Below are 8,082 nucleotides of genomic sequence, written 5' to 3' on the forward strand. Positions count from 1 at the left end.
TCTGGTTTTATTTTGATAGTCGGCACACTCTCTAAATGTTTACATAAACACCAACTGTAGTCCAGTTTGGCCCTTAGCACTTACCCCTCCTGCCCCTTGAGTGTAACATGCAATTTGGGAGATTTAAAAGGACTAATTCACAGTGAAGTGTTTGCAGCAAAACGTTCCTCTCTCATCTTCTTAGCTCTAATCTGAGAGGCAGTCATTGATAAAAGTCTCTCCAAAAAAGGTTTGCCTCCAAAACAACACTTCCTGTCCAGGACTTCCTGTGCACAGAAAAGTGAGTGAGCCAAGTCCCTAAGTACATAACAAAGGTTATGAACGAGAGGAGAATTTGGCCCAACTGTTTTGTCCTGTGCTCTATATTAATAATCGGTTGGTACACTTAAATTCATGCTGGTATTCTTATCTTTGTTGGATTTCCTATTGACTTATTATAGTTTTACTTGCTGTTCTCTGCTCCGCTGAAATTTAACCCCACACAGGATGAGAAGAGGTTACTACCCTTGTGGGGAGATTTTCTCAGATTTTGACCCCACATCCATAACACATAGCCCTAATCTTCCTCACACACAGATAATCTAGGCTAGAGGCAGAAAACATTTCCATTACTTTCCATTACATTGCAAGACTTAAACTCAAAGAGCAATGTGTTTCCTGAGAGGCGGTCTTTCAGCCCATCAAATGGTTTGTTAGTAGATAATGGAATCAAGGATCTAACCCAGCCTTTTCTTGAAAGAAGCCAAGGTATTGGCTTCGACAACATGGCTGGGTAGCTTTTTCTGTACACCCATAACCTTCTGGGTAAAGAAGTGCCTCCTGTTCTCGGTATTAAATGCACTTGTGATTCTGCAGTAGTTTCCACTGTATTCTCGCAGAAACAGAAGTAAGAATCATGGCCTGCCCAGCAGTTTACTGAAGAAGTCAACAACCACCTGAAGCTCGTTTTAAAGCTGAAAGGTGTTTTTTCAGTGTGAAATATGGAGCCAATAGAAGATGCAGTTAGTATTTGTGTTGTCTTAACTTTGCCAGTGTCCTTACTCAAAAAGGGTGTCTTGAAGCAACTATTGCCTTATTATTTGAGCCTGAACCAAATACTATCAAATGCAGATGACAGCAGAGTTCAAGAAATTTCTTTCAATCCAGGAAATTAATTGATGCTTCCTGGATTGTACGATTTTTACTTAAGACCACACACTGTTCTTTAACAATGAAGGAACAATGATGACAGGTTAATTATGTGGTCAATTTGTTTGTCATTTTCATGATGTTTTTTTTTACATTGGATTGGATGTTTGACTTTGTTTCATTTTTAAAATGTAAATATGGTCTTTGTTTAAGAAACAATTGTTGTTAGGTATGCTTTTTTATTTTTAATTTTCTTTGTGAATAACATTCCGTTTATGCATTAGTTCCAGACACAGAAGATTTTATACATTTGTTTTATGTGTTCACTTCCTGTTGAGTGTTTAATGATCCATGCTGGACATGTGTAGCAATTACACAATAAAATGCTATAAAACATAAAACCGATGGCTTTGGGTTTCATTATGTCAAAATACAAAGATCGATATATCACCTTTTGAACAGAAAATGCAGTCTTACAGTTATACACATTGCAGTAATTTTATAATTTATTATGAACAATTAATTACATGTCTAGTAGTAATGCTGAAACCAAGTTGGTAACCAGTCTGATTTTAGATAAGAGTGGCCTTTTTCAATCTACGACAACAGTCACTGGTGTGAACACAGAAATAATGAATTTGGCTCCAAGAATTCTGGTTCCAATTCAAGACCCTGATAAACAACGTCAGCCGCAAACATCAGCTTGCAGAGTCCTTCACTCTGCAAGCAACACTCCCCCCCACCTCCCACCCTTCTCCCCGAACCCTTCTAATGTGAGCTCGTTAGAACTTTGGTTCACTTCCTCTTTAACAGGAAATGGGACATGCATGCTCAGGGAACTCACAGTTTATTTATAGTCACACCCTGTCAAGATAAAGAGAAGGGAAGCAACATTGTCCAGAAAGCAGGTGTCTCGCACAGAACCACTGCTCATTTATAAGACCCAGCAACCTGGCTTGGCTGATTTCTCTTTCTCTTATCCTCCTCTAGGATTCTGGGAATTGATTTGCTTGCACAAGTGATCAATAGTACCGGTCTTGCTAGGCGATTCAGGTCTCAATCAGTGCTGCAAGGTTATCTGACATAAACTGGAAATAATAAGGAGTTTCAAAAGACAAGAGTTTGTAAATTCGTATCTTTAATACTGTTCTTACCTCGACATGATGTGCTCTGTCATGGAAAACATGGGCAAAGTTGTCAATAGTTTTACTCTCTGTAGCTGTGCCTAACCTACCCATCATGAGTAGTCATCCAAGTAAAAAAATTAAAACATTAACATCAGAAAAGGAGCAAAAAAAAAGGTTTAATAAGGGAAACCAAACCCAAAAAAATGCAAACAGAAAAACAACAGAACAGGATAAAACTCAGCAACAGACTACTGCACCATCAAGCCCAGGTTACATACTATAAACCCCACCCCTGGTCTTCCTGATGGACAGGTGAACCTCCATTTGAAGGGGGGTTGCACAGACTCTGTAACCTGATACAAGATGGAGGAACAGACAGGCAGAAGACAACATTGTGGATCCACAACAGGTAATGCAACAATACATATAATACAGAAATAACATAGCAATAGATACTTTAAAATGTAATAATATACTAATGTCCTATGACAGGCCACAAAGACATAGACAGCGATTTGTAGCTGAACATTTATGTTCTTGTTGACATGTTGCGTATCAGTAGCTAAGAGTCCTGGTCCGTATTCATCAGCTGAGTGCATCACCATTTCAGCTCCTTCCATTAAGATTATGGAAGCTTTTTAGTTAATGTCTTGCTGTGCCTCAGGTTTGCAGATCAATTTCTAGCATGTAGCTTCTCCTGCGTGGTACTTCTGGCCCAGTCACATGGAGAGCCTTGCCCTGTTTCAGATCTGTCACATGCACTGATCTCTCCAGCAAAAGCTAATTACTTCCTGGTACAGACAGGGAAAGCTCGGCACCTGCACTTTGTTAAATAAACCGGGTTGCGTACTTACTGCCCTTTTCCCCCAGGGACCCGTGAAGCTGGTGTGTATTACAAATGTCAATTAAAATGCACCTGTTTAATAAGTGAAGTTCCAAATTAGGTTCCTTGAGCTCAGCAGTGGATTTGCCAGCTGTAAAAGGTACTGAGTCTGAGCTATAGTCCAGCACGGGGTGTTACAGTATGATGTATTGCCTCATGCTAATCTGTTTCACTGGTATTCTGTCTCACGGTCTCTTGAAATACTTGTAATACTTTTAAAGTTTTTTGTATAAAGTTAGATAAATTAATAAAGAAGAATGTGAAACCTTGGGAAAAGAATCCCACTGCCATTCACAAATTTAAGTTGCTAACAGAAATGACAAAAATATTTACTATAGGTGGTGCCAAATTTGAGTTTTCAGTGACGGACAGGCACCTTCTCAAAATTCAGCTGCTGCTATCCCAGGTGCCTCTTTATTTTGATGGATTAAGTGTAGTGCTGAATGTATCCATCACTATTAAGCAGTTAAAGCCCTTCTCTTGAGATAGGATTCATAACCCGGTCCTCCTGAGAACACAGAGCACAGCCATTTAAAATTACAGATGCCTTGAATTGAAGTCAGTGCAGAATTTTACTGTGTAGTTTAAGGCTGAAAAGACACTGTCCAGGATTGTATATTTTTATCATTTTTCCTTTGCTCTTGGCTGTGTTTCTTCAACCTTGTCACAGTTGGCACACTCATTCCATATCCCAGCTGATGGTAACTGCTTCCCTTTCCAGACTTTCCAGAGTCTGGACTTCCTGGACTTCCTGCACCTGCACTGTGTAATATTAAGGAAGCGTCTTATCTTTCCCCCAGGAACTGTGAAGCTGGCTTGCTTTACTAATCCCCAGTAATGCCCACCTGTTTATGAGGGGCTGTTGTGTTTTTTTAATCAGTTCAATCACACCTTTAAATCTTAAGACGACTTGTGCGAATGCATTTGGATAGACCTACTCCAAGTTTATTTATTTTTTTGTAAATGTTAAGCTCAAGTCTTAAATGCCCCTCATTCACAGTACAAATCTGGATACGTTCAATTAGTTGTATGTACCACGGTATTCTGAAGTTGTTAAAAGGGGTGATCTTTCTCCAGCCTGCTTGCTGACCAGAGAAGAGAATGTCTTGCATGTTTAAAACTAACTGAAGATACAGGAGCCCATCCTGGATGGAATGCTTGCCTTCTCAGTATATGAAATGCTAGTACTCATCCTTATAGCTAGATCAAGCAATTAGGGTAAAATAGCTGGCCTGGATTGGGACTCATAACTCGTCTGCTGAAGATTCCAGTGACTTAAACCACTATTCAACGATGCTTCAAGTCTGAGCCTTAAATGACGCAACAGTTTTTAAGACCAACACAGCAAGCCAGCTTGTATGTGGAGGGCTGTGAGCAGACTCTATCTGCTAAAAGGGCTCAACACAGCGACAGTCTCTTTATTCAGCCCAGGGGAGCTGGACCGGCTGATCTCAGCCTCTCGCGTGCAATTGAATACATGAGAAAAAAGCAGAACCAGCTGGCCTCCATGCCTCTGATTTCTGTGTCATGTTTAAAAGTGGAAGGGCCAGCGGAAGAAGGTTTGGGAGGTGGAGAGATCTGGGTCATCCACTTTCCTGAGAGAACTCTTCCATTTGGGGGTGACAGGCCTCTGTGGTCTGCGCAGTCTCTTCCCGTTCCCACAACCTTCCCAGCGTCCTCCACCCGGGCCTGTAGACCCCGGAGTACAGTCACCCCACAACAGCATGGAGCAGCTGTGTGGTGGTCTTGTAACTGCGCTTTATAAAGGCACAGGGTCACATCAATGCTGAAGCAGGGGGTTCAGTCTCTACTCAAAGGAGCAGTGCATCACAAGTCACATTCCGTTTATATTGTGCAACAACAAGAGATAGAAGAGGAAGATTGTGGTTGATTGAAAAATATATTTCTTACTATTTTCTACCAGCTCTTCTAATGTTGGTTTGAAAGCATTCATAGATGTATGAGTGAAAATAAATTCCTATATGTCATATTTTCTGTGTCTTCAGTGAGCATGTGCTTCAACTGCATATCTTGCCAATGATAAACACAGTACAAAAATAAGTAGAAAGTCCATTAAACGCAATTTAGAAACTCTCTCTTTTTTCCACTTTGAGCATGGGAGCATCAAGCCCAGGCTTGTCTTTTTTTAGAGTTCCCTCTTCAACTGAGCATGTCAGAGGCAGGTTTTTTTCTTACTGTGCCGTAATTGCTCCATTGACATATGTTGAAAATCGAATCTTTCCTTTATTAAGTTTTTTTTTCTCATGCTTCCGTTTTGTCTGTATTTACTTACCAGTCAGCTGTTCATAAAACAGCTCTAGAGGTCATTAATATTGAATCTACAGATTGGTCACACCTTAGCAATAAGGCTCTGGGGGAGGTCTATCTTTAATATTTGAATACTCAAGACCACTAGGTCTGATCAATAAAACAGGGTTTTCTGCACTCTGTTAATACTGTAGGGATCTGAAGTAATAATGCATGACTCAGAGGGCTCTGTTACTAATACAGAGCCCCAGTTACTCTATTAATAACACAGGTGCCCTGAGAACTCTATTAACAACACACACATGGTCTCAAGGCCTGTGTTAGAAATATTCCTTGTATCACTGACCAAGCTTTGGGGCCTTTTCAACATTAATCTTACTTTAACTGCACAATAGTATATCACAATTACAGCTTTCACTGTAAAAAACTTCAGATAAAGACAAAAGATAAATTAACAAGAAGCCTTTCCATTAACTCTAGGTCACAGTAGATCAAATAAAATGCCACTGATCCTTTGATTCAAACTCAGGTTTTATTTTTCTGCTTGAAATTGATCCTGTAAGGTTAAAAAAGGGACAGAAGTCCCAAGTATGGCTAGCAATAAGAATGAATTACCATTCATTTAAGCATCAACAAAACCGAGAATAACCAAGGGCTGCCATGCTTTGTATGTAAAAGCAGTCATACAGAAGGTAGCCTGAAGACCCCTGCTGAAATTTAATGACAGAAGGACCCTGCACAGCAGGACAATCAAACAGCTTATCAGGCTGAGAAACAGAAGAAGCTGTACTGTACTATTTATACTGTTATACTATAATATACTATATTATACTATAAGTCAGGAAGTGTAGCTAAGATAGTATAGCAGTAACAATTTAAGTTTAAGTTAAAATAAAGTTGAACTTAAGATTAAAAAGTGAGACCAAGAACACAAACAGGCTTATCATCTACATGCACTGTAATTCCATTTTATTCTGGCTCTATAATACTGCCTCCCCATCCTCTAGTAAAGAAGTGAAGACAGGGAATTTAAATAAGTGGAATTCCTAATGTTTAACATCACTTTATTGGCCATATACAATTTATTGCATTAGGAATTCATCTTTTTTGCATACCCCAGCTTGCTCTCCATGAGACACAGACAGGGAGAGAAGCTGGGGGTCAGAGCACAGGGTCAGTCATTGTACACCACCCCTGGAGCAGTTGGGGTTAAGGGCCTTGGTCAAGGGCCCAACGGAGTAGGATTCCTCTGCCAGCCGCGGGATTCGAACCAGCAACCTTACAGCCACAGGCACAGATCCTTAGCCAATGGTATTTCTCTAAAGACAAACGTAAAGTAATTCTCTTCCTAGGGGAAGCTCTGGTGTAAGAGCTTACTGGGCAGGCAGAAAGAGCATGGGTTCTGCAAAAAATGTGTATATGTGAACTCACTTTGTTTAAATGAATCGATTTCAGGTAATAAATTAGGTTTGTTTCTCTGTGTCTCCCACCCCCCCCCCCCCCCGTGTGGTAAAAACACAGTGAAAAAATAGCCATGACAAGAATAAACTTGTTTGTTACAGCAGCTTAGAAATAGGAATCTATTTTATAAAAAGCCAGAAATAGTCATCCAAACCACCATCAAAAGCATCAAAAAGGACTTCAGGATTAAAGATCAGATGTTAAAAGCTGTTTTGTGAAAGTGCAACCTTGACCTTGATGGTGAATTCTTCTGTCTTGATGGCTGATAAGACCGTGCAGCCCTGCCCCCCCCCACGCTCTCTCTGTCACACTTGACTTCTGGGATAGCATGTGTCAGCTGATCTCAGTGAGCATGCAGGCTGGTTTGGAGTCAGCAAATCTCTTAGTGTACTGTAGATAATCATGGAGCTTTTCCAGTGAGTGCTTCATATCTTAGTACAAGAATCTGAAAAGCGTTTCATTATATGTCTGCCTTGTGTGACTTACTTTAGAATCTGCCATTGGCAAGGCTCAAGTTGAGATGCACTTCCCACAGATCTGTCTGTTAGTTCCAATGACCCCAATCTAAGGCAACCCATGAGAATTACACTAAAAGTTACAAAACAAGCCCAGTCATTAGCAGATGGCCTCCTTCCTGTCTGAAGCATGTGTGTGTGTGTACAGTACTGCACTGGCTTATGGAGCAGAGTCAGCACATGAGCTGGAAGGGCTTTAATGCCGATTAGACAGACATTCCCTGTTGATGATGTCTGGCGATCAGACAGCTGCCTGTGGAGCAGGGATCCACACCTGGAGAGCTCCACCAGCTGGGGTGCGTGCAGGCCGACAGCACACTGTGCACACAGGGAGAAATAATAAAGAAGGCATTTTCTGAGCCAGGCATGGAGAGCAGTCAGGTTTTCCGTTGCACTGTAATCGAAGGTACAGCAGCAGTCATTTGATTTGGCCTTGTCTAATTCTTTTAATGCAGAAATGGAATATATTCCCAGAGGATATCTGAGAACTAAATGTCAAATCTAGTTATGCACTGAAAGCTCAAATTTAGTCTCACTAGTCTCTGTAGAGCCTCATTCCACATGTCGAATCATAGACTCCACAACTGGAAGAAACCTATTTGCTAATTCCAATATGGTATCAATTGTTTGAAGCAGAATTTTGGTTTACAATTGGGTGCAACACTGAGTAGGAATGGCTAACTTTCACCGTTTTATTTGA

Source organism: Atractosteus spatula, chromosome 21 (genome assembly GCF_055471065.1).
Source record: "Atractosteus spatula isolate fAtrSpa1 chromosome 21, fAtrSpa1.hap1, whole genome shotgun sequence".
NCBI classification, from domain to species: Eukaryota; Metazoa; Chordata; class Actinopteri; order Semionotiformes; family Lepisosteidae; genus Atractosteus; species Atractosteus spatula.